Source organism: Hyla sarda, chromosome 5 (genome assembly GCF_029499605.1).
Source record: "Hyla sarda isolate aHylSar1 chromosome 5, aHylSar1.hap1, whole genome shotgun sequence".
Classification (NCBI taxonomy): domain Eukaryota; kingdom Metazoa; phylum Chordata; class Amphibia; order Anura; family Hylidae; genus Hyla; species Hyla sarda.
The window spans coordinates 353,527,403-353,553,753 of NC_079193.1; the positions used below are offsets into that span (position 1 = coordinate 353,527,403).

A 26,351-nucleotide genomic window follows, 5' to 3' on the forward strand; every position below is an offset into this window, starting at 1 on the left:
ACATTTTTTTGAATTTGGAGCAACTTTTTTTTTGCTTTAGCTGCACAACATTGGCTTAAAATGTGGCACGCACTATTAGCGCCACATATTCAGATATTTAACACCTGATTTAGAGCCCTGTTAGCTTTTTTTTTTGTTTTTTTTTAAAGGCATGGTTAGGCATTTTGTGCTATTAGCACCCTATTTTCCAAGGTGTCGCAGCTAATACCAAGTATATCTGGTGTTAAACGATTAGCTAATTGTGCTATTTGCCCCAAATTTTCAAAAGACTAAACACACTTCAGAAAATGAGGCGCGGATAACATTCTTTGTGGCACAAGATAAAGAGCCCTAATGACACAAGTCTTTGAATATCCCCCCCCCCCCCCCCCCCCCCCAGTATGTTTTTGGAGTGTGTTAGGAAACTGGATAACCCAGAGGGAATGCATGCAAATACAAACTCATTGCAGATGTTGTCCTTGGTGAGATTGGGAACCCAGGACTCCAGCTGATGCAAAATGGGTTGTCATTGAGCTTTAATAATAAAATTTCCTGGAATAGCTTTTTTGGTCTAGTTATGTAGGAATAACACTCCAAATCTGGATGTTTGAGTAGGCTTGGTGAAAATCCTAATAATGGAAGCCACATTTGGTTGAAACAGGAATAAGAAATAGCTTAAAGGGGTACTCTGGCAAAAAACATCTTATCCCCTATCCAAAGGATAGGGGACAAGATGTTTGATCGTGGGGGGGGTCCCGCCGCGATCTCTAGACCGGCAGCGACGGCATCCGGAAGCTTGGAGCTTCCTTGTTCGGGACGTCACGCCATGCCCCTCCATTCATGTCTATGGGAAGGGGCATGATGGCAAGTATGTAGCCGTCACGCCTCCTCCCATAGACATTAATGTAGAGGGTGTGGCGGCTGTAGTCGCCAGTCATCCCGCACAGAGCGGCATTCGCTTCTTGTATGGATACCCAGCGGCGGGACCCCCACAATCAGACAAAGAAATTCCAATGTTCTGATGCCTTTGTCTTAAGTGGATTAAACTAATGAAGTCACCAAAAAAAATTTCGGCCAAAGTTTGAATGTACTTCTGATGGAAAAGAAAAGCCCTACCAGGGGTACAGACTAAAGGCCTTATCTGCATCATGGGAATGTATTCTAAGGAACTGACCTATTGTTTATAGAGAGGAGCAAACTTTTGAAAAATTTGATTAGGCCGATTCGCCCAATTGTCAGAAAAAATTTGGTTTGGTTAGAATTTATTTCCAGCGAATCTGTATTAAAACGGCTATTTCTGGTCTACAGAGAGACTCAATAGGGGCGTAGAACAGTTTCCTTTGTTCTAACACTCATAGGGAGTGTGCTATGTTAGTGAAATAATATGGTTATTCAGTATGACAAGCAGATTACAGGCCTCGCTATTAGAATCACTGTGGCAGAGCATCTGAATGTGGCAGCAGGGAGACTATATGGCGTCAAAATTAAAGAGAGTAAATACATTTTTTATGTAACTTTTATTTCATTTAATTTAATGGGCGGACCCACACAGTAACCCTCTAACTATTTCTGTGTAAAAACACTGCCATTTCCCATGGTTTTTATGTGGAAATAGGGAGCCCTTTTTAGGACAAATAACATTTGCCAAGAAGGGAATTAATAGTGCGAGAGTAGGGCCTTACAGGGGAAGTTTTTATCCACACCTGTTACAATGGACCATTCCTTGTTCCCTTCTACCTTTTAGAGGTCTTTGCATCGCATAAATACTTGGTGGTATTGGTGGCACATGGTGTTTTTTTGCACACCTTTCCTTTTGTTAGATTTAAAAACAAAAAATTGGGACCATATATTTTATTCAAAGTAAAGTTAAGTTTTACGTGATGCATATCCTCAATACTTACTTGTGGTCTAATGCAGAGGAGTTTCTGAAACTGGGGACCAGCACCTTAATTATGTTTTCCAGTATCCATGGCAGCACAATGTGAGAGCCTGGAGGTGGTAGCATCAGCATGAGGAGACCATAGAGCAGCACAATTAGAGAGCCCGGAGGTGGCAGCATCAGCATGAGGAGACCATATGGCGGCACAATGACAGTGCCTGGAGGTGGTAGCCTTAGCATGAAGAGACCATATCTTGGCACAATGAGAGAGCCTAAAGGTGGCAGCATCAGCATGAGAAGACCTATGGCGGCACAATGACAGTGCCTGGAGGCAGTAGCATCAGCATGAGGAGAACACAGAGCAGCACAATTAGAGAGCCTGGAGGTGGCAGCATCAGCATGAGGAGACCACATGGTGGCACAATGACAGAGCCTGGAGGTGGTAGCATTAGCATGAGGAGACCATAGAGCAGAATGAGAGAGCCTGGAGGTGGCAGCATCAGCATGAGGAGACCATATGGCGGCACAATGACAGAGCCAGGAGGTGGTAGCATCAGCATGAGGAGACCATAAAGCAGCAAAATGACAGAGCCTGGAGGTGGCAGCAGCAGCATTAGGGCCATGCCAATCACGGCTGCTGGGTTGCTGGTCGAGAAACGACTGCTGCATCTCCGGCTGCCACACGCACCTACTCTGCTGCGACCTCTGCCTGTGCCTGATGAATTTAGGCCTCTGCCACTCCTCTGTGCATGTCCTGTCACTACTCTGCCTGGCATACGTATTGCATATATGAGGGGAGTACAATACGCTTCACTATGATTAAAACAGTATTTGTCTAGAACAGCAGCAGGTGTGTACTACTGGCTGTCCTTTCACAGTATCTAGACCCTTGACAGATTAGCAGTTACAAAATAGCACACTACTTAGATGTACGTATGTGGCATGCACTCATGAGGGCAGAAAATGCACTACAATACACTTAAAAAAGTATCTGAGTACAACACCAGCCGATGAGTACTGTTGCCTGGACTTTCACAATATGTAGGCCCTTGACAGATTAACAGGTACAAAATAGTACACTACTTAGATGTAGGTATGTGGTATGCACTTATAAGGGCAGAAAAATGTGCTACAATTTGCTTAAAATACGTATTTTTGCACACCAGTAGTACACAACGGTGCGGAAGCACACAGTCGATGTGTACTAAATACAAAATTGCACTCTCTCAAAGACTATTAGGAATGGACTGCTGGGTATGTATTATACAGTCAACAGGCTAGTATAACCTGCAGACCATTTGTTGTGGAACAAAGAGGGCAGAAAAATGCGCTACAGTACACTTATAAATTTTTTTTCTTTTTGCACAACACCAGCAGAACACAACAGTGCTGCAGCACACAAAAGCTGTGTACTAAACCCAAAATTGCCAGCTGGGTATTATACCGTCAGACTAGTATAACCTGCATATAATTTGCTGTGGAACAAAGACACAGAAATGCGCAGAAAAATTATTCTTGCCTCCTCTGCTAAGGTGTATGAAGTTGAGGGAGCTTGTTGAAATGAGGCAACACACAGCTCTCTGCCCCTCTCTGTACTTCAATGCTGTAGAAAGTGACTGGGGGGGGGGGGGGGGTTAATGGTTGCAGTAAAAATTCATTGCTGATGTGACTGGGAGGTGAAATGCTGCTGGAAAAAGCTTTTCTGTGTAACACACACACACAGGCTGTCCGTCTTATCTCTCTGCAGTGTAATTGATGAAGTGACTAGCTGGTATATGGCTGCCGATTATATAGGACTGTGACATCACAGGGGTGACTGGCTGTTGATAGGCTGCATCCTGCATGTGATTCAGGGCCATCCCGCCTACCATTGTTTCCGCCTTCCCAGAGTTCCTTGCCCCATGTCCTAACATGTGGATCCTCCATTTTAGATGTCCTGGAGCCAGGACTGCACTAAATGGAGTTGAATGAAGCTATTCGCACGATAGAATCGTGTGGATATTCTCATTTGTTTCAAATAAAATTTTTCATGAAATTCGTAACAAATTCGGATTTGTCAGCTTTGATTTGCTCATCTCTAATTGTTTACATAAAAAATTATATATATATATATATATATATATTTATTATTATTATTATTATTATTTTCAGTATTGTTATTATTTGCATTATTTTATTTATTTATTTTCAGTTAAAACCTCTACCAAAAAGCTGGAGACAGATAACACATGACCCACCATTGTTATTGACCAGTTTATACAAGAAAAGATAATAAACAAAAAACGGTCTTCCAACGCGTTTTCTTCAGGTGCGTTTGATTAAAGAGGTACTCCGGGGGAAAACTTTTTTTTTTAAATCAACTGGTGCCAGAAAGTTAAACATATTTGTAAATTACTTCTATTAAAATAAATCTTAATCCTTCCAGTACTTATTAGCTGCTGAATACTACAGAGGAATTCATTTTCTTTTTTGAACACAGAGCTCTCTGCTGACATCTCTGTCCATTTTAGGAACTGTCCAGAGCAGCATATGTTTGCTATGGGGATTTTCTCCTACTCTGGACAGTACTTAAAATGTGTCTGGCAGCGTGTCTTCCAGTGCGTTTCGTGCAGGTGCATTTTATCATGGCAAATAGACAGGTTCAGCTTCAGGAAGTGCACAATACAAGTACAAATCGATAGTAGAGCCGATGTGCCTCCAGATTTGCCTGGACAGCCAAAGGAGTTAGACTGTGTAGAATATTGTGTGTACGGCACCAATTTAAATGAAACTCTTGGCAAAGAGGAATATGGGTGGACTGTAGCAACCAGAAAAAATATCACAGCTGAAAAAAAAAAAAAGCATAAATTTTAAAAAATAGACCGCATAGGGGTTTATAAAGGCATCAGGACACAGAACTGTTTATATTATGTAAATTTGCTTTAACAAAGGAAAACCAATCGCAACCCTTTAAAATTGGAAAGGTTCCTTCTTCTGTTCCAACAACCTCCCAGGACGATGAAAAAAAAAACACATTTCATCCATCTGTTCTAAGCTTCTTTTATGGTAGGGTCAACATTATAATTAATTTCTTGAACTTTATGTCCTCGTTTACACTTCTAAGATTTCCTGTGCGCAGTTATAGTGCTTTGGCACAATGTGGCCGTATTTTAAATGTCAACTTTATTTTGTGCACTATATCAGTTACTTGTTTAGTGTCTATAAATGTCACACTGGGTCATTTGTCCAGTTTTTGTTATTTTTTTTATTCCTTTTCCTTCCCAGTCAGGTTCAGTCTGTACTCCAGAACTGTGTTTCCCCAACCAGGGTGACTCCAGATGTTGCAAAACAACGTCTCCCAGCATGACCAGACAGCCAAAGGCTGTCCGAGCATGCTGGGAGATGTAGTTTTGCAACAGCTGGAGTCACCCTGGTAGGGAAACACTGTTCCAGAGGCTGACGGGGGAGGTTTTTAGGGTGGGAATATTTGGGTGTCAATGGGGGAAATTTATCAAAGCTGTCTATGTCCCGCATCAATATAGACCAAACTACAGAGGGTTAGTCCGGTCTATTGTGCGCCTAATTTATCAAAAGTCGCACGGCTCTTGATAAATTATGTGCACAGACTTCGGGATTTATGCTTCAGTCTATATTTAAACCTGCTCCAGCATGGTCTGACATTTCGGTGTACTTTCAGCCGATGCGACTTTTCGCTGAAAAGTCGCTTTTGATAAATTCAGCACCAATGCATTTTCCAATGCATTTCAGTCTAAAATAGACTTGCATGCATTATGTTCGAAAAATTCTCTAGAGCAAAAGTCGCCAAAAAGTCGCACATATTTAGACTGCGACTTTCTGTGCGACAAATTTAGACAGGAAAAACCAGTGTAAATCCTTTGATAAATATCCCCCAATATGTCATATATATATATATATATATATATATATATATATATATATATATATATATATATACACACACACATAAATACACACAGAGGAAATGTGCTATGTACAGGATGTCAAAATTTTGATATCAGATTGGTGGAGATCCAACACCTCACTTCCCTGGCAATCTGCTATTTGCAACAGTGCCTATTAATCCTTAGAATGAAAGCCCCACTGTACATTGCTTCACTGTATTTTCATTCAATGTGATGCTGATGACCACCCACTGTTGCTCAAAACTATAGCTTCCCCCCTTTATATCACTGCTCTCGGCCTGAGAAAGGGGGAGACGGTGGAGGGACCAAGCACACCCACTTACTTGAACAAACCTGTGGTGCAGTTGATTACATGGTGGTTGGCTATGGAATAAATGTTGAAGGGTCCTCTATTAGTTTCAAGATCGGTGAGGGTCCTAGTGTTCAGACCCTAATCACTTCAGTCTGATGTAATATAATGATCTGTGCTGAAACAACCTGTGTTTGGTGTCAAAAAGTATAATAAAGAAACTTACTTATATAATGTTATTAGCCATAGTGCACAGATCTCTCCATATCTGGCAGCTGTGCTGTATCCCATGTACAGTACAGACCAAATGTTTGGACACCTTCTCATTCAGAGTTTTCTTTATTTTTATGACTATGAAAATTGTAGAATGCATTAAAACTATAAATTAACACGTGGAATTATATACATAACAAAAAAGTGTGAAACAACTGAAAATATGTCATATTCTAGGTTCTTCAAAGTAGCCACCTTTTGCTTTGATTACTGCTTTGCACACTTTTGGCATTCTCTTGTTGAGCTTCAAGAGGTAGTCACCTGAAATGGTTTTCACTTCACAGATGTGCTGATGTGGTGGAGGAGGTGTGATGGGGTGGGGGTGCTTTGCTGGTGACACTGTTGGGGATTTATTCAAAATTGAAGGCATACTGAACCAGCATGGCTACCAAAGCATCTTGCAGTGGCATGCTATTCCATCTGGTTTGCATTTAGTTGGACCATCATTTATTTTTTAACAGGACAATGACCCCAAACACCTCCAGGCTGTGTAAGGGCTATTTGACCAAGAAGGAGAGTGATGGGGTGCTGCGCTAGATGACCTGGCCTCCACAGTCACCGGACTAGAACCCAATCGAGATGGTTTGGGGTGAGCTGGACCGCAGAGTGAAGGCAAAAAGGGCCAACAAGTGCTAAGCATCTCTGGGAACTCATTCAAGACTGTTGGAAGACCATTTCAGGTGACTACCTCTTGAAGCTCTTCAAGAGAATGCCAAGAGTGTGCAAAGCGTGTGCAAAGCAGTAATCAAAGCAAAAGGTGGCTAGAATCTAGAATATGACATATTTTCACACTTTTTGTTATGTACATAATTCCACATGTGTTAATTCATAGTTTTGATGCCTTCAGTGTGAATCTACAATATTTATAGTCATGAAAATAAAGAAAACTCTGAATGAGAAGGTGTGTCCAAACTTTTAGTCTGTACTGTAGCTGTCCATGGAGTGTCCATCCCTGCTCCCAACGCCCCTTCTGTCTTCTCAGGACGAGACCAGTGATGTAAGGGGGAGCTTGTATTACTCCTTTATGACTCATTAGGTAAGGCGACAGTAAAGCCTGTTCTGACGGAAACTGCTGTGACTGAGAAAGGCCTTCTGCTGCCTTATCTAATCAGTCATAAATCTAATGAGAAGTAATATAACCCCCCCACCTTTACATTACTGGTCCCGTCCTGATCAGACAAAAAGGGAGCAGGGACAGAGCAGACTGCTTTTAAAAACCTGTGATGTGATGACACAACAACAAGGGAGAGAATGTAGCCTATAATTAAGAGATCTGTAAAGTATAGCTAATAACATTATATTAGTAAGTTGTTTTATTATACTTTTTGTCACCATACACAGGCTAATTATTTCGCTGGACAGACCCTTTAAAGGTTGCTTCTCATAAACTGATACTAGAGGCAGTATATTTTGGTAACATGTCCAATGCTACTGCTAGAAATAGCAAAAGATATATCCAGCTCACCCTTGGACTTGCGCTCGGACTGGACCAGGACTGGTCCACGTAATATGCAAAAAAAAGAGAATGTTCAGCGCCAAGCTCGTACAGAGGAACTTCTTTATTGGGTTGTCATGGGAAATGACAGGAACTCAAGTAACGTGACGCATTTCGGCCTGCAGGGCCTTAGTCATACAAGTGTTACATGCATTAAAATCTCACATATATATTGTGTGGGAGTGGCGTGGGCAGGACATGCCTGAGACACGTCACTCCAACACCTGCACACATAATTACAAACATTTATTAAAACCAACATATAAATCAAAAAAATCAGTATCAAAGACAATATCAATAAAGGAATAACATAATAGAAGTTTGTTATAAAAGAGAAAATTTATGGTTTTAATTGTCAACCACTACTATGAATCTCTCCCTCATATTTAGTGTTGAGCGGCATAGGCCATATTCGAATTCGCGAATATATGGACGAATATTCGTCATATATTCGCGAATATTCGCATATTCGTTATAATCTCGTTTTATTTTCGCATATGCGAACATTCGCGAATGCGGAAATAAAAATATGTGAATATTAGCATATACAAAATTCGCATATGCGAAAATTAGCAAATGCGAAAATTAGCATATGCTAATTTTCGCATATGCGAAGTTTCGCACGCCAGTCTCACACAGTAGTATTACAGCCTTCTTTACACCACACAAGCTGGAAGCAGAGAGGGATGATCACTGTGATGTCTACTGTGAAAAAAATAAAAAAATAAAAAACGAATATTCGTAATTACGAATATATAGCGCTATATTCGCGAAATTCGCGAATTCGCGAATATGCGATATTCGCGAATAATATTCGAATTGCGAATATTCGTGAGCAACACTACTCATATTCAATATATTCTATCTAGATATGATGATATTGTGTGAATAGAGCCTAAGTCCTGGTGCTCATACATATAAATGGAGCGAAGAGAAATAGTTGTGGTATGATGGTAGATCTGGGGAAGCTGAAACAATTATATATATATCTATATATATATATATATATATATATATATATATCTATATATATATCTATATATATATATATATATATATATATATATATATTATGTATAAGACAATATGTGTATGGTGACATTAAAGGGGTTATCCAGGAAAAAAAACTTTTTTATATATTTCAACTGGCTTCAGAAAGTTAAACAGATTTGTAAATGACTTTTATTAAAAAATCTTAATCCTTTCAGTACTTATGAGCTTCTGAAGTTAAGGTTGTTCTTTTCTGTCTAAGTGCTCTCTGATGACACGTGTCTCGGGAACCGCCCAGTTTAGAAGCAAATCCCCATAGTAAACCTCTTCTAAACTGAGCGGTTCCCGAGACACGTGTCATCAGAGAGCACTTAGACAGAAAAGAACAACCTTAAAGGGGTACTCCGGTGAAAACCTTTTTTCTTTTAAATCAACTGGTGGCAGAAAGTTAAACATATTTGTATATTACTTCTATTAAAAAAAATGTATCCTTCCTGTACTTATTAGCTGCTGAATACCGTGTTTCTCCGAAAATAAGACCAGGTCTTATATAAATTTTAGTCACAAAAGACACACTAGGGCTTATTTTCAGGGTAGGGCTTATTTACATTGAACAATATACCGTACATTGCCCCTCCCCCCCCCCCCCCGGTTTATCAGCCCAGCGCTGCACCTACTTTAACTTACCTTCGTCCTCCGTTCCCCCATTGCTAAGGAACCGGCCTCATGGTCCCTCCGCTGTTCTTGCTGCTTCCTGGGGATGGGAACGTCACAGAGCCTTTAGCCTATCACCGGCCGCAGCGATGTCCCGCTTCTGCCGATGATTGGCTTCTTACATGACAGTGGGCTCAGCCTATCGGCAGAGGCGGGACATCGCTGCGGCCGGCGATAGGCTGAAGGCTCTGTGACGTTCCCATCACCAGGAAGCAGCAAGAGCAGCTGAGAACAGTGACGCCGGTTCCTTAGCAACGGGGGAACGTAGGACGAAGGTAAGTTAAAATTAGTTTTTTAATATTTGCAGCCCGGGCATTGCCTAGGTCTTATTTTCGGGGTAGGGTGTATTTTCGGGGAAACAGGGTACTACAGAGGAAATTCTTTTCTTTTTGGAATGCTCTCTGATGACATCACAAACACAGTTCTCTCTGCTGACATTATTATAATAATATAACGCTTTATTTATTGTTGTCCATCTGCTATGCATGGTTGCTAAAATGGACAGAGATGTCAGCAGAGAGCACTGTGTTCATGATGTCATCAGTGTTCCAAAAGAAAGGAATTTCCTCTGTAGCATTCAGCAGCTAATAAGTACTGGAAGGATTATGACTTTTTAATAGAAGTAATTAACAAATATGTTCAACTTTCTGCCACCAGTTGATTTAAAAGAAAAAAGGTTTTCACCGGAGTACCCCTTTAACTTCAGAAACTCATAAGTACTGAAAGGATAAAGATTTTTTTATAGAAGCAATTTACAAATTTGTTTAACTTTCTGGAGCCAGGTGATATATAAAAAAAGTTTTTTTCCTGGATAACCCCTTTAACTGATCGGATAATTCGCCAAAAAAACTATTTATACAATGAGCTAGAGACATAGAAAAAGGGGGGAGGGGGGGGGGAGGAAAAGAAAAAGAAAAGGTGATCAAACCACAGGAAGGAAGAATACATAGATGGTTTAGTTCAATATAAAAGAGATAATATTAATATTCAAAGTATAAATCAGTAATGTAGAACAGTATCTTACCTCCTGTTTAGACCATGCGGTACCCGCGTATTCAGCGTAAGGATCCAGAAAATTTCTCAGTCTAGAACCTTTTGCCTCATATTTCCACCTCTAGGTGGATTTTCAACCCTCTCAATGCCTTGCAAAATGAGGCTCGAGGTATTTCCCCCATGTACCTCGGCACAAAGTTTGGTCACCATAGATACGTGCCGTGCCTGAAAATGCGCAACGTCAGACAGGTGCTTACGCAATCTGATTTTTAGTGAGTTTATTGTACAACCTACATATTGCACATTGCAGGCCCGGCACAAAAATAGGTACACCACCCCAGTAGTACTGCAGTTGATATATTGCTTGATGTTAAACTTATTATTATTTCTGGAAGAGTTATGCATATAGTTGCAACATATCCACATGTCCAACATCCACATTTGTATGACCCCGGATAATTCAACCATGTAGGTTTCTGCCGGGGGGAAGTCCACAAATAGGCCAGGAGACTATTTTTGACCTAAAGTGGGTGCTCTTTTAGAGACACATATATAGCCATTCTTCCAGGCTTCCCTAAACTCGGCATGGGTATATATAATAGGCATATGGTTGCCTATGATTTTTTTGACAGCCTTGAAGTCTATGCTATATTGTGTTGAAAAGACTACTGGTGAGATTTTATTGTGTATATTTGTGTTATTCTTGTTTTCTTTGGGCTGAGACCTAATAAGATCTGTACGATTTTTACTACTAGCAATATCTCTAGCCCTGGATATAGTCCAATTAGGGTAGACGTCTTGTTTTAATCTGTTGCTAACGGCAACAAGCTCATCAGCAAAATCATTCTCTTGGGAACAATTGCGGCATGCTCTGATCATTTCCCCAACCGGTAGGTTCTCTATAACATGTGTGGGGTGACATTAGCTGGCATGCAGAATAGAGTTCACTGCAGTTTTCTTCCTAAAGGTGGTGGTGATAATTTTGCCAGTATACATGTCCCCCCGCAATGTAAGGTCGAGAAAATCAACGGAATTTAGTTCAGAAGTAACTGTAAAGTGAAGGTTGAGTTCATTGGTGGTAATGAACTTGGTGAACCCCGGTATGGCTGCAACATGGGACCCCCATATGAACAGGAGGTCGTCGATGTAGCGGCCATACCACAGCAAATGTGAGTTGTAGGGGTTCAGGTATCTCGTCCTTAAACGAACGCCTATGCGCCTGGGTTGATTTTCTTTTACAACATCATTCATTTCTTCCAGCAATAATAATAAGTTTAACATCAAGCAATATATCAACTGCAGTACTACTGGGGTGGTGTACCTATTTTTGTGCCGGGCCTGCAAAGTGCAATATGTAGGTTGTACAATAAACTCACTAAAAATCAGAGTGTGTAAGCACCTGTCTGACGTTGCGCATTTTCAGACACGGCACGTATCTATTTGACCAAACTTTGTGCCGAGGTACATGGGGGAAATACCTCGAGCCTCATTTTGCAAGGCATTGAGAGGGTTGAAAATCCACCTAGAGGTGGAAATATGAGGCAAAAGGTTCTAGACCGAGAAATTTTCTGAATCCTTACGCTGAATACGTGGGTACCGCATGGTCTAAACAGGAGGTTAGATACTATTCAATTACTGATTTATACTTTGAATATTAATATTATCTCTTTTATATTGAACTAAACCATCTATGTATTCCTCCTTCCTGTGGTTTGGTCACGTTTTCTTTTTCCTTCCCCCCTTTTCCCCTTTTTCTATGTCTCTAGCTCAATTTATAAATTGCTCTTGTGGCAAATTATCCGATCAGTTAATGTCACCATACATAGTTACATAGTTAGTATGGTTGAAAAAAGACATATGTTCATCAAGTCCAACCAGGGAATTGAAGGGAAGGGTATAAGGGGATAAGGGAAAGGGATGTAGTTTTATAATTCTGCATAAGCATTAATGTTATTTTGTTCCAGGAATGTATCTAACCCTGTTTTAAAGCTGTTAATTGTTCCTGCTGTGACCAGTTCCTGAGGTAGACCGTTCCATAAATTCACAGTCCTCACGGTAAAGAAGGCGTGTCGCCCCTTTAGACTTAACCTTTTCTTCTCCAGACGGAGGGAGTGCCCCCTCGTCCTTTGGGGGGGTTTAACCTGAACAGTTTTTCTCCATATTTTTTGTATGGGCCATTAATATACTTATATACGTTTATCATATCCCCCTTAAACGTCTCTTCTCAAGACTAAACAATTGTAACTCCTTTAATCGCTCCTCATAGCTAAGATGTTCCATGCCCCATATTAGTTTAGTCGTATATTGTCTTATTCATAAATATATATAAAACATATATAAAATAGTTTCAGCTTCCCCAGATCTACCATCATACCACAACTATTTCTCTTCGCTCCATTTATATGTATGAGCAGCAGGACTTGGGCTCTATTCACACAATATCATCATCTAGAATATATTGAATACAAGGGAGAGATTCATAGTAGTGGTTGACAACTAAAACCATCATTTTTTCTTTTATAACGCACTTCTATTATGATGTTCTCTTATTGATATTGTCTTTGATACTGACTTTTTTGATTCCTATGTTGGTTTTAATAAATGTTTGTAATTATGTGTTCAGGTGTTGGAGTGACGTGTCTCAGGCATGCCCTGCCCACGCCACTCCCACACAGCATATATAAGTGATTATAATGAATGTAACTCAGTCCGTAAGAAAGAGAAGATATCGGCACTCACCAATTCAGCTTGCAAGTCTTCTTTATTGAAGCATACTTACATAAGGGGTACAGAAGAGAAGGGTAGTGGGGGGATAGTGAATGGCGACCGAGCTCCTGCTTCGCACGCTTGGAGTGCTTCGTCCGGCATGGCCGGACGAAGCACGCCAAGCGTGCGAAACAGGAGCTCGGTCGCCATTCACTATCCCCCCACTACCCTTCTCTTCTGTACCCCTTATGTAAGTATGCTTCAATAAAGAAGATTTGCAAGCTGAATTGGTGAGTGCCGATATCTTTTTCTTACGGACTGATCTGTATACTGCTTGCCTTATCTGAGCACCACCTCCAGCAACACAGCTATACTAGCATCCATCCGTCGTCTTACACTCCAGGACACCACTAGCAGTGCCGCACCACTTCTACTGTGAACTATAATGAATGTAACACTTGTATGACTAAGGCCCTGCGGGTCGAAACGCATCACATTACTTGAGTTCCTGTCGTTTCCCATGGCAACCCAATAAAGAAGTTCCTCTGTACGAGTTTGGCGCTGGACATTCTCTTTTTCCTGTAAATGCTTCTGCTGTATGCAGATTTCTACACAATGGTATACAGTGAAACCCCTTTGAGAAAACATCCTAAAATTGCATTTTTGCTAAGAAAATGGTCACTAAGCATTTTATAGCGGACTGAAAATCCGTCACATGACATCTGGTCCAGATAATGAGGTGATCATCTCAAAGAGGTTATCTCTTGTGGAGGTTTCACCATACATGCCTACAATTTACCCTGGAGCTACCTTCATATATTCCTAACACTCTCTCCAAGGTAAAATAAAGTCCAAGGTAAAGTCACATTTCTAATTTAAGCCTCACTGGATCCGCACAAGCTTCTGGTTTATAATTACAGTAACTATAGCTATATGGAGAGCTTTTTTCTCGTATGACCTTGGGAAGATCACTGCCTGTAGGCATCTCATCTGTGGTTGGCAATGAACATGGCATTTAGAGCAAACCAGATACTGTACATTCAGGAGACCAACTAAAAAATGTCACTTCTCCTAAAGAAGTTAAGGTCAAACACAAGCTTGAATTGTAGCTTAAAGGGGTACTCTGGTGGAAAACATTATTATTATTATTTATTTCCAAATCAACTGGTGCTTGAAAGTTACACAGATTTGTAAATTACTTCTATTTAAAAATCTTAATCGTTCCAGTACTTATTAGCTGCTGTATTATGCTCCAGAGGAAGTTGTAAAGTTCTTCCCAGTCTGACTACAGTGCTCTCTGTTGACACCTCTATGCATGTCAGGAACTGTCCAGAGTAGGAGAGGTTTGCCTATGGGTATCTGCTTGTACTCTGGACAGTCCCTGACATGGACAGAGTTGTCAGCAGAGAGCACTGTGGTCAGACTGGAAATAACTACACAACTTCCTCTGGGGCATACAGCAGCAGCTGAAGTACTGAAGAATTATTTTTTTTAAGACGTAATTTACAAATCTGTTTGACTTTCTAGCACCAGTTGGTTTGAAAAAAAGAATGTTTTCCAACGGAGTACACCTTTAAATGAGTTTTAGTAATGTTCCTGGGTCTAGAAACCTACAGCAGACTCATTAAATGTTTTATTTTCTAGTCTTAACTTCTGGACCATCCCACCAGCTGTTTCCTATCTGTCTTTTGGAAGGAGCTGGAGAAACCATGGTCATGGGGACAACTATCTGTATAGAAGGAAAATGAAATGCTATAGGGGCCAAAAACCAGTGGGACCCATGTCCATCCATAGGTGCAGCACAGCTACTGGAAGCAGCGAGTGAAAAATGTGAATAAGTAAAAGAGGCAGGAAACAACAGGAACCCTTCATGGCCTGAACACACTTGTTTCGAAAAATGGTCAAAGTAGATTTGGTCCCCATTTTTTACAATTAATCCCCAATGTAAAATAGAATGGGGCCCAATCTTATTTCACCACCTTCAGAAACATTTGAGTTGTTTGTTACCGGTTTTGTGTTGTATTGTATCTTTGTCATCTACATCAGTACTTCACCATCACAAGTCTTTACATTGATAAATTGTCACCATCTCCCACTTTTCTCCCACTATGGACCCTTCCTTTTCCCCTCCATTCTCTTTTCATATTTCCCTTCAGGTCTGTCAGTCTTTTACTTGCTACTCCCATAGTCACCTCCTCGATAACTTTAGTGCCTATTCGAGAATACCGCACAATTAAGATAACCACCAACACTGGCGGCCCATTATTGACTTTTTGAGTCATTACTCACCATTAAAAAATTTTTCTTTTTTTTAAAATAAAAACTATTTATATTTGCATCATGGCTTTCATAATCCACAATGCAGTGTCAAATCCACTGCACGATGGAGAGACATGAACATAAAAAAAAGAAATTGTCTTCATCTCGCCTCTCAGTCGTCTGCACGGATCCTCATCCTAGACGTGAGTAATGAAAAGAGGGAGGAAAATAGATCTGGCTCTGCTAAAACCAGTTTATATGATAGACATCACACCACCATACTACATGAATGTGCATGCGCTTGAAATGCGCATGTGCTCGAAACGCGTCTGACTTGTTTGACATTCGCGTAGTGCGATGGTGCGATGTCTATCATGTAAACTGGTTTTAATGCATTCCAATAAAGACTAGCTCTTTAGCAGTGTTGGTTCTAGTTTCCTCCTTCTTTCCATTACTCATGATTGAGAGACCCCATTAACTTATAATGGGGTCTATTGGAACTGCTCACAATGTCCATTGTTTGGAAATGAGATATGACACTGCCTGCCGATGGAGCATAAGGGAGGCTTTGATAGTCTAAAATGAACCTGTCATAGCAGTAATCCCTAACCCAGGGGTGTCCAGCTATTGCAAACCTAAAACTTCAGTGACTGTCAGCGGCATGCTGAGAGTGGTATTTTTTCAACAGCTGAAAAACCATGATTTGGGGATCAATGTGCTAAAGGGGTTATCCCAAGATTGTAAGTTATCCCTTATCCACAGGACAGGGTGTAATAAGCTGATCAGTTGTGGTGTCCCAGCACCAGTGGCTGTCCCATGGTTTTGGACTGTCTCGGGCAGCCTGATAGCACGCGGTGTTGGGCCCACTAGAGTCCTACTGTTCTATTAATTATGTGGATATTGTAATATAAGAATAATATTTTTTTCCTAAATTAATTTTGTTACGGATCCATGTACGTATGTTTAATATGTATTCAAGTACAAAGAACAAACAGTATCCCGCACTCACCGGGAAGCTTATGTCCGAAGACTCTGCTTCACATCCTCCACCAGACCCGGCTCCAGACTTCCTACAGGGCGCTCAGAGGCATCTGCCGGCGGCTTCACACTGGTATGTGCCTCTACTGGCCTTGTTTCCATCATAGCACTGTGCATGCGATAAAGTGGAAACAGGTGTCATGTGATCGGTCCGTACTAACGGAGCAAGACGTTTATGAGGAACAATGTGGAAGTTGGAGCAATTGATGCAAAATTGGCTGAGAGCCTGCTGCCCCTCCACCCCACAAAACCAAGATGGTATTTGTTTCCTAAAGTCCATAAGGAGGACCCTATTGTGTCTGGGAGGGGGAGTGTCACTGAATTTCTTTCCAAGTTTGTGGATTGGTCGCTGAGACCACTTTTTCCTGCAATGCCCTCCTATTTGAAGGACACCGGAGACGTGTTAAAGTTTGTCCAAGAGTTTCAATGGAGGGATGGATATTCCCTTTCCTCCGTGGACGTCGAGAGCCTGTACACCTGCATCCCACATGATGCAGGTGTTCAGGCTGTACGGACGATGATGCAACTATCATACAAGTCACCAGTGTTCGTTGAATTCATTTAAAATGTCCTCCAATTTATTCTCACGCATAACACCTTCTGTTTTGAGTCTGAGCGGTACAACCAACTAGCTAAAATGCGGTAGTTGTCCACAATGTAAGTACAATGGCTGTATGGACATGGGATGATTAGGAGGCATCGTTTTTTTCTATCAAAGAATTGATTACATGTCGCACGTCGTATGTAGTGTATTACATCATATACGATTGCCAAAGGTTTTACATAGGCAAAACCATACGACAACTTTGAATAAGAATCTGTGAGCATCTGCTTTCCATACAAACTGGGGTAGGAGCCCCATGATTAGTAGAACATGTTAGAAATACGCATGCTGGTGATATGAGTAGCCTCAAATTTGGTGGCTTAGAGGTAGTGAAAGAAGCCAAGTCTGGATGTGACAGAAACACGTTACTTCTAAGAGCTGAGACATATTGGATTATGGGCACGAATGCGCTCAGTCCGATCAGTATCAATGGCAGAGTTGAAATGTCATCACTATTGAAATACATTGAGGTTAGTAACTAGTAATAACTGCCCTCTCCATTTTTTTAGATCCAACAGCCTTGCACAGAAGAGGTTAATGTTCTTCATGCTATGCTTTGCTTTTGGTAGCTGTTTGTCCCTTCTCTTTCTCCGTAGTACAGACAGATCACATGACACCTGTTTCCCCTTTATCACATACACAGCGCTATGATGGCAATGAGGCCAGAAGAAGTGCATACCAGCGTGAAACCGCCGGCAGTCGCCTCTGAGCCCCCTGCAGGAAGTCTGGAGCCGGGTCTTGTGGAGGAGGTGAAGCAGAGTCTTCGGACATAAGCCTTGCGGTGAGTTCGGGATACTGTTTGTTCTTTGTACTTGAATATCTTAGTTACTTGAGCATATTTCTGGTTCCCAGTACCGCCGGTACCGCGGACCCAGGACCTGTATTTCCCTTAGTGTGTCATTGACAAGGGTGGAGGAATCTCTTTAGTGCCAAAAGTAGTAGTGCCACTATTTGTGCTCTTCTTATTATTGAACGTGTATATACTGTGTTTTAGTTGAGCACACTACTTAGCTAGAAGAATAGTACCCTTAACCATGGAGATCGATCTAGAAACAACTAGTGGTGATAATGTCCCAGATGCCGGCAGACAGAATGCAGAAGCGTTTTTTCATCCTGTAACACCTAGGATGGATTACAGATCATGAGTATTAAAGCATTGGAACACAAAGTTATGGGATTAGCAGAGAGAGAGGCACGGGCATTATGGACCTTTAATTCTTTGCAGGCATACCAGGAAAGTGGACGAGCACCGAGAGGTTTACAAATATAAACCTGGATTACGACACCAAAAATATGTTTACATGGAATACACAAAATAGCCAAATTATTAATAGAGGCCCCAAGAACAACTGGAGGCGGCCATATAGGAAAAGACGGAGCCAAGATTATTGGACCATCTAAATGGACACGAGTGCCTCTGATGAGGCCCCCCGAGAATCTGTTAGTACTAGTGCACCCCCACAACCTCCTTTATGTGCAGGACAAGGCGGGGAAGGAGAAAGGGGAAGACCAAGAGGAAATTACTGCCAGAAAAGGAAGGGGGTCTCATGGAGGGATTAGAAGAGGATGCTCTGGTAATCAATCTCACTGATGTCCCCCTCCCCATGAATACCTTGGCCGTACTATCTAAAGGTCTGAATTTTGGTGTGATGGAGGAATTTGACTCTACATCCTTTGAAGTAGATCAATTTAAAAGGGTACTCCGGCCCTGAGACATCTTATCCATTGGATAGGGGATGAAATGTCTCACCGTGGGGGTCCCGCCGCTGGGGACCCCCGCAATCTTGTATTCACCACCCACCTGTTTGAGCTGCACACCGCGGTGCCAGCTCACAAACAGCCAGGTGGCGACCACGGGTCCGGAGTATCGTGAACGTGTGAGCTGGCACCACGGCATGCAACTCAAACAGGTGGGTGGCAAATACAAGAATGCGGTGAGACATCTTATCCCCTATCCTTTGGATAGGGTATAAGATGTGTCAGGGCTGGAGTACCCCTTTAAAGCCATTCAAAAAATCAACTTACATAATTTTTTCTCCAATGTCCCTAATCAGCACAAAGAAGAAAAGGATCACACTACCCCCTGCAGGATAGGACCCCTTGGTTTCTGCCCAGTGAAAGACTTCACAGGTAGCGCATCGTTCCCCTACAGTGTCATTTGAGATGCATTTCTGTACCTCAGCTCAGTCTCTTATTATTCTCGACCTCCAACTGGTTTGTTTTCTATCTCATTGTGCTTGTTTGCACTACAGTGTAATGTTGTTTATTCTTAAAAGTGTTCAATGAAAAGATTGAAACAGAAAGACTTCACTGGTACAGAAATTGAGAGCACCTTTATGTTAGCTGATCTTGCACAGGCGAACCTGACCACACAGTCGCACCTACAGAGTACATATTTACAGGCGGGAGACAGTCTACATTTAATCCTCCCCTGGTGTTAGGTAGTGCGCTTGATATGTTCCAACATGTAGTGACCAAAGAAATGAGAGTGCTTATCTATCCCAATAACTTGTCCCAAAGAGACAAGAAAGGATTAAAGGGGTACTCCGCCCCTAGACATCTTATCCCCTATCCAAAGGATAGGGGATAAGATGTCAGATCGCCGCGGTCCTGCTGCTGGGGATCCCGGGATCCCCGCTGCGGCACCCCGCTATCATTACTGCACAGAGCGGGTTCGCTCTGTGCATAATGACGGGGGCGATACAGGGGACGGAGCAGCGTGATGTCATGGCTCCGCCCCTCGTGACATCACGGCCCGTCCTCTTAATGCAAGTCTATGGGAGGGGGCCACGCCCCCTCCCATAGACTTGTATTGAAAGGAGCGGGCCGTGATGTCACGAGGGGCGGAGCCATGAGGTAACGATGCTCCGGCCCCTGTATTGCCCGTCATTATGTGCAGAGTTAACTCGCTCTGTGCTGTAATGATAGCGGGCCGCCGCAGCGGGGATCCCGGGGATCCCCAGCAGCAGGATTGTGGCGATCTGACATCTTATCCCCTATCCTTTGGATAGGGGATAAGATGTCTAGGGGCGGAGTACCCCTTTAAATTGGTTAATTAACCAAACAGATTTGATTGTGTCTAGGGCAGACAAAGACAAACTATGCCCCTGCAGAATAGTTTACAGTGCCTTGTAAGGACCCTAGAAACCAGAATCTGAAGTCTACAATTCCGTTTGGTGAAAAGCACCACAAGTCTCAGAACTGCAACAAGGCTCTCAAGGGGTACGCTGCACTCTCACACCAAGGCCAGCTGTCTGTGTAATAACATCTGCACAAGCTCAGTAAAGACAGTTATCCATAACCTGAGGTCTGTGTGTTCATTCGCTCCTCGTGTCTGGCCCAGGAGAAGCTGTCTCCCTACCTTTGGACCGTGGATCGGAAAAACGGTGCCCTGGCTTCACGAAGTGAACAAGGTACGTCTACTAACACCCAGTGGCCACCACACAGTGAGGAATCCAAAACTGAGACCCCAACTGATCATGTGTAGAGAGTTAGGTGGTTCATGGAGAAAATGGATTGGCTGCGCTCATGACTTACCACTCTATTCAATGTCTATGGATCTTCTGGAGTTTTCAGAAATCCCATAGACAGTGCCTGGAGCTGTGAATGAACAAATGCCCTGCGCGGCACAGTTATGTCATTGCGCTCGGCCTGCCTCCGAACCTCGCTGCACACACAGGGCTGCGGAGGGGAAAACCCTATGCATCTGCTCATAGCGCATACACAGCAAATTTCAAGCAGATTTCTTACAGCGTGAAATATACTGCGCTGCGTGTGACCCTACCCTTAAAACATATCTAAAGACTAATACTGGCCGGCTGTGAGGGACATTGTTAAGTCAAAGCTGCCAGTATAAAACCATCAGTCATGTCTACTGTAATGGGGGCTGGACAGGAAATGACAAGAGGGGCCCCTCCCTTTGCCAGTAGAGCAATTAGGAATGATCACAGTGGGAAAGGGATCATATGGCCGGAATCCCAACCATAAGTACTGTGCATCATGGTCCAGCAGATGATCCCATACTCGCCAACATGCACAAGTAGGTCGGGGGAGGGGACGACAGGAAAGGCAAACATTTTTATATCTCATTGTTCTATTAAAAAATTCTCTGTAACCAACTAGTTAATGCTCTGTATAAAAACGTCCATCAGCTGCACAGATTTTCACCATTATTAGAAACAAAAAGCAGGTAGAGCATCTGACTGTAGAAATGATAATGAATCAATGAAAGGCTGTGATTTAGCTGTATAAATGATGCATTTCAACTCCAGGGGATTTGAGGATGAAAACAAATTGTCATCTGAATTGGGACAAAGTACACCTGTCAAGCAGAAAAGGCGACTTCTCGTAGTAGACAATGAGCGGATGACGCTGCCGCACTCTCACCATTCCTAATGCATCTAAATTTCCCCGCACAGCAGGTAGGATATCACTTATAATGGATTTGTTGGTTGCTAATTTATGTCGGAGCGGATAAAAGAGACACTGTAAAATAAACACGTACAACACAGACAGGGGCTATTAAAACTGTGAAAAAATGCAAAGCATATGCTGGGTGGGTTGGGTGAGGATTCATGGAGTTTGGCTTGTGCAGATGACTCCGACGCCAAGTTACGGATAACGATAGCTTTACTGAGGGTAGACAGATGGTAAAGTCTATACAGTTCAGCCAGGGCCCACGGAGGTGACCAGTAACTCAGAGACCTTAAGGGCTTCCTGGGACTTGTAGTAGGACTGGACAATTTAATGCAGGCCACGCTGACTTGACAGTTGCTGACAGGGACTGACTTGACTTGACTGACGACTGACAAAGCTGTGACTTACTTGCAATTGACTGTAGCTACAGACTGGACTTGAGGCCTCCAATGACTCTGGACTCGCACACTAGGACTCGACTTGACTGGACCTCAGCAACAAGAGCTCTAAGCTCCGAGAGAGCGAGCTAGCTCCACCCAGGGCTTATAAGGGGGAGACTAGGAGGGAGCCCATAGGTCACCCCTGGGATCACCTGGTCACTGGTACCTCCTGGGTAACAATCACATGGTACATTTCTTAAAGCAACAACACATTATATATTATAATGCATAGCAAAACATATATACAAGGGGGAAAAAAGTACAAGGGGCCCAGGGGTCACTGAAGGGAGGCTGCCGGACAGGGCAGCCAGGGTGCGGGGTAACACCTCTCGTACTGGGCCACCACAATAGCAGTTAGGAAAAACTGACTTTAAAAACTGACCTTAACCAGCTATCACTATTTAAGAACCCTCATCTGAAAAACTGGGCCTGATACAAATAACTGACCCAGAGACAAAAAAAACAAACAAAAAAAAACTCTCCAAACAGATACATAGAAGGTAAAGTTATAGAAGATATTCCATAATCTGCACCACAATGCAAAAGCCAGGGACATTTAAAAAGAGGCTAACCAATCAGGAGATCACACACCAAAAGGAGCCCTGAGCTGAGCACCAAGATCAGCTAATCCAGACCAATCATCTGTAAAGTAGCTACATGAGCAAAAGTCACATGAGAATGGGGACCTAGTGGGAACTAACCAGGGGTTGAGTCCTAGGGAAAAAAAAGTGTGGGAACTCACCCAAGATTTCCACTCAATTGTTGTTCCTGCTAATGGGAAAAGTGTACCTGCTGTGGAAAAAGTGCAGGAACTCCGTTCCCATGCGTTCCTGCAGGACTTGAGCCCTGGAATTAACCCTATTATAGATGCAGAGGGCAATCCCTATACCTAGGCGGAACTATCACCCGATAAAAGGTGTTCCTGCTCTGGAACATTTCCAGCCCTGTTAGGCCCTATAGCCCTGGGGAGATAGCACCACTAGAGTGATGTACCTCTTGAGTCTGGTATCAGGAATTAGACTAAACCAGCAACCAGCACTAAGTGGGAGATTTAACAAAACCTGTGCAGAGGAAGAGTGGTCCAGTTGCCCATAACAACCAATCAGCTCGCTTCTTTCATTCTTAACCCCTTAAGGACTCAGGGTTTTTCCGTTTTTGCACTTTCGTTTTTTCCTCCTTACCTTTTCAAAATCATAACCCTTTCAATTTTTCACCTAAAAATCCATATTATGGCTTATTTTTTGCGTCGCCAATTCTACTTTGCATTGACATTAGTCATTTTACCCAAAAATGCACGGCGAAACGGAAAAAAAAATCATTGTGCGACAAAATTGAAAAAAAAAACGCCATTTTGTAACTTTTGGGGGCTTCCATTTCTACGCAGTGCATATTTCAGTAAAAATTACACCTTATCATTATTCTGTAGGTCCATACGGTTAAAATGATACCCTACTTATATAGGTTTGATTTTGTCGCACTTCTGGAAAAAATCATAACTACATGCAGGAAAATTTATACGTTTAAAAATGTCATTTTCTGACCCCTATAACTTTTTAATTTTTCCACGTACAGTTCGGTATGAGGACTCATTTTTTGCGCCGTGATCTGAAGTTTTTATCGGTATGATTTTTGTTTTGATCGGACTTTTTGATTACTTTTTATTCATTTTTTAATGGTATAAAAAGTGACCAAAATACGCTTTTTTGGACTTTGGAATTTTTTTGCGCGTACGCCATTGACCGTGCGGTTTAATTAATGATATATTTTTATAGTTCGGACATTTACGCACGCGGCGATACCACATATGTTTATTTATTTTTTTACACTGTTTTATTTTTTTTATGGGAAAAGGGGGGTGATTCAAACTTTTATTAGGGAAGGGGTTAAATGACCTTTATTAGCACTTTTTTTTTACTTTTTTTTTTACAATGTTACAGCTTCCATAGGGACCTATAACACTGCACACACTGATCTCTCATGCTGATAACTGGCGTGTATTAACACGCCTGTGATCAGTGTTATTGGCGCTTGACTGCTCCTGCCTGGATCTCAGGCACGGAGCAGTCATTCGTCGATCGGACACCGAGGAGGCAGGTAAGGGCCCTCCCGGTGTCCGGTCAGCTGTTCGGCATGCCGCGATTTCACCGCGGCGGTCCCGAACAGCCCGACTGAGCAGCCGGGTCACTTTCACTTTCACTTTAGAAGCAGCGGTCAGCTTTGACCGCCGCTTCTAAAGGGTTAATATCGCACATCTGCGCGATCGGCGATGTGTGGTATTAGCCGCGGGTTCCGGCTGTTGATGAGCGCCGGGACCGACGCGATATGATGCGGGATCGCGGCGCGATCCCGCTTCATATCGCGGGAGCCGGCGCAGGACGTAAATATACGTCCTGCGTCGTTAAGGGGTTAAAGAGGACTGTAAAAAGTGAAAGAAGCAATCTGATTGGCTTCTATGGGCAACTGCACCACTTTTCCTCTACACAGGTTTTGATGAATTTCCCCCCTAAGTCTCCAGGGAAATGTTCCAAAAAAATGTTTTAAATGGAGAGTCAGCTACCACCATGAGAGCATGAACGCATACTAGTTATGTCTAAAGTTTAGGAGTGGCCGTGGTTTGGATAAAATGCAGCCGCACTTTGTCCAACTCCAAATCCTGTGTGCGGCCTCACCCTAAATAAAACTGAATTTTCAAGTACAATTTAAAAATGACAATTACATTTATTAAAAACATGTGCTTTAAAAGTTAGAACTGAACTGTGTGGCCAAAAATTCCCTTGATAAACTGCAGCAATTCACTGTAGAACCATGTGGGATTCTGATGGCGCAGAATCCTACCACCTGGAGTACAGGAACCGTATGGGATCACTTTTTCACATGGATAGTTGTTGTTGGATAAAATCGGTCCTTCAATATAACAAAAGATCACTCTACAGAATTCACAGAAAACATAGATAGGTAGGTGGGTAGATAGACAGAAAGATACATATGAGATAGATATGAGAGATACAGTAGATAGATAAATAGATACAGCAAATAGATAGATATGAGATAGATATGAGCTAAATCGATGGATAGGTAGATGATAGTTGGTGAGAGTCTAGCTTAGAGTAAGGAAGAGTGAGTACCTTACCTCCCACTTTTCGTTAGTTATGCCTCACAACCCAGGACCTCTTAAAGTACCAATACAAAAATAAGCCTACATATTCCACCACCTAGTCCTATCAGAGTCATTAGAATAAGGCTAGGTTTCCACACAGGATGTTTTACTGGTGTTTTTTGGAATACTGCTGTGGTTGCCCAGTACAGGAGTTGCACCCCTGTCAGTACAGGAGTTGCACCCCTGTACCCTTGCTGCCCTGTCAGGCAGACTCCATGTCAGTGACCTCTGCCCCCCCTCCTCAGGGAGGACAGTAATCTCCTATGCACCTCTGCCCCCCCCCCCCCCCCCCCCCCCAAAAAAAAAAAAGGTAGTAAGCTACAAATGGGTTGAAGTCTATCATAGTCATCGCAGGCTCTGCAAACATCACCGATCACCAGTACAAAATGTCTGGTGCCTGAATTTATCATTATTGTCTGCTGAATTGTCCGCAAGTCTGTTCACAAGGCTGCTTATCGCAGGGTACTGGCAAAATAGAGGGGAGTGTCCACTGTAGTACCCCCATCAGTCAAACCAGCGCCGCTGCAGCAATTCATAAGTTCTCTTAAAAGGGAATGCACCTTATTATTATTAAAGCGACTGTTACGCCGAGCGCTCCGGGTCCCCGCTCCTCCCCGGAGCGCTCGCTTCTCTCTCGCTACCGCAGCGCTGCGGGCAGCTCCACTGACCCGGTGCGCTGCGATACCGTCTCCAGCCGGGATGCGATTCGCGATGCGGGTAGCGCCCGCTCGCGATGCGCATCCCGGCTCCCGTACCTGACTCACTCTCCGTCTGTCCTGTCCCGGCGCGCGCGGCCCCGCTCCCTAGGGCGCGCGCGCGCCGGGTCTCTGCGATTTAAAGGGCCACTGCGCCGCTGATTGGCGCAGTGGTTCCAATTAGTGTGTTCACCTGTGCACTCCCTATTTATACCTCACTTCCCCTTCACTCCCTCGCCGGATCTTGTTGCCATTGTGCCAGTGAAAGCGTTTCCTTGTGTGTTCCTAGCCTGTGTTCCAGACCTCCTGCCGTTGCCCCCGACTACGATCCTTGCTGCCTGCCCCGACCTTCTGCTACGTCCGACATTGCTTCTGTCTACTCCCTTGTACCGCGCCTATCTTCAGCAGTCAGAGAGGTTGAGCCGTTGCTAGTGGATACGACCTGGTCACTACCGCCGCAGCAAGACCATCCCGCTTTGCGGCGGGCTCTGGTGAAAACCA

At 42.9% G+C, this 26,351-nt stretch overlaps 1 protein-coding gene and 1 long non-coding RNA gene across 3 annotated transcripts in view; one reads left to right on the top strand and one right to left on the bottom strand.

Annotated features, from left to right (window-relative positions):
- Nucleotides 1–18,844, top strand: part of LOC130274375 (uncharacterized) — a 63,934-nt gene extending 45,090 nt beyond the window's left edge. The window contains exon 4 of one of the 2 annotated variants that reach the window (XR_008844344.1): nucleotides 18,368–18,844. This is a non-coding gene — a long non-coding RNA (uncharacterized LOC130274375). Of the gene's footprint in view, nucleotides 1–17,785; nucleotides 17,971–18,367 lie in introns of those variants that run through there. The other variant, XR_008844346.1, reaches the window with a different exon arrangement.
- Nucleotides 1–26,351, bottom strand: part of SAMD12 (sterile alpha motif domain containing 12) — a 639,318-nt gene that overhangs the window by 355,516 nt on the left and 257,451 nt on the right. The gene's annotated exons all lie outside the window — the stretch shown is intronic.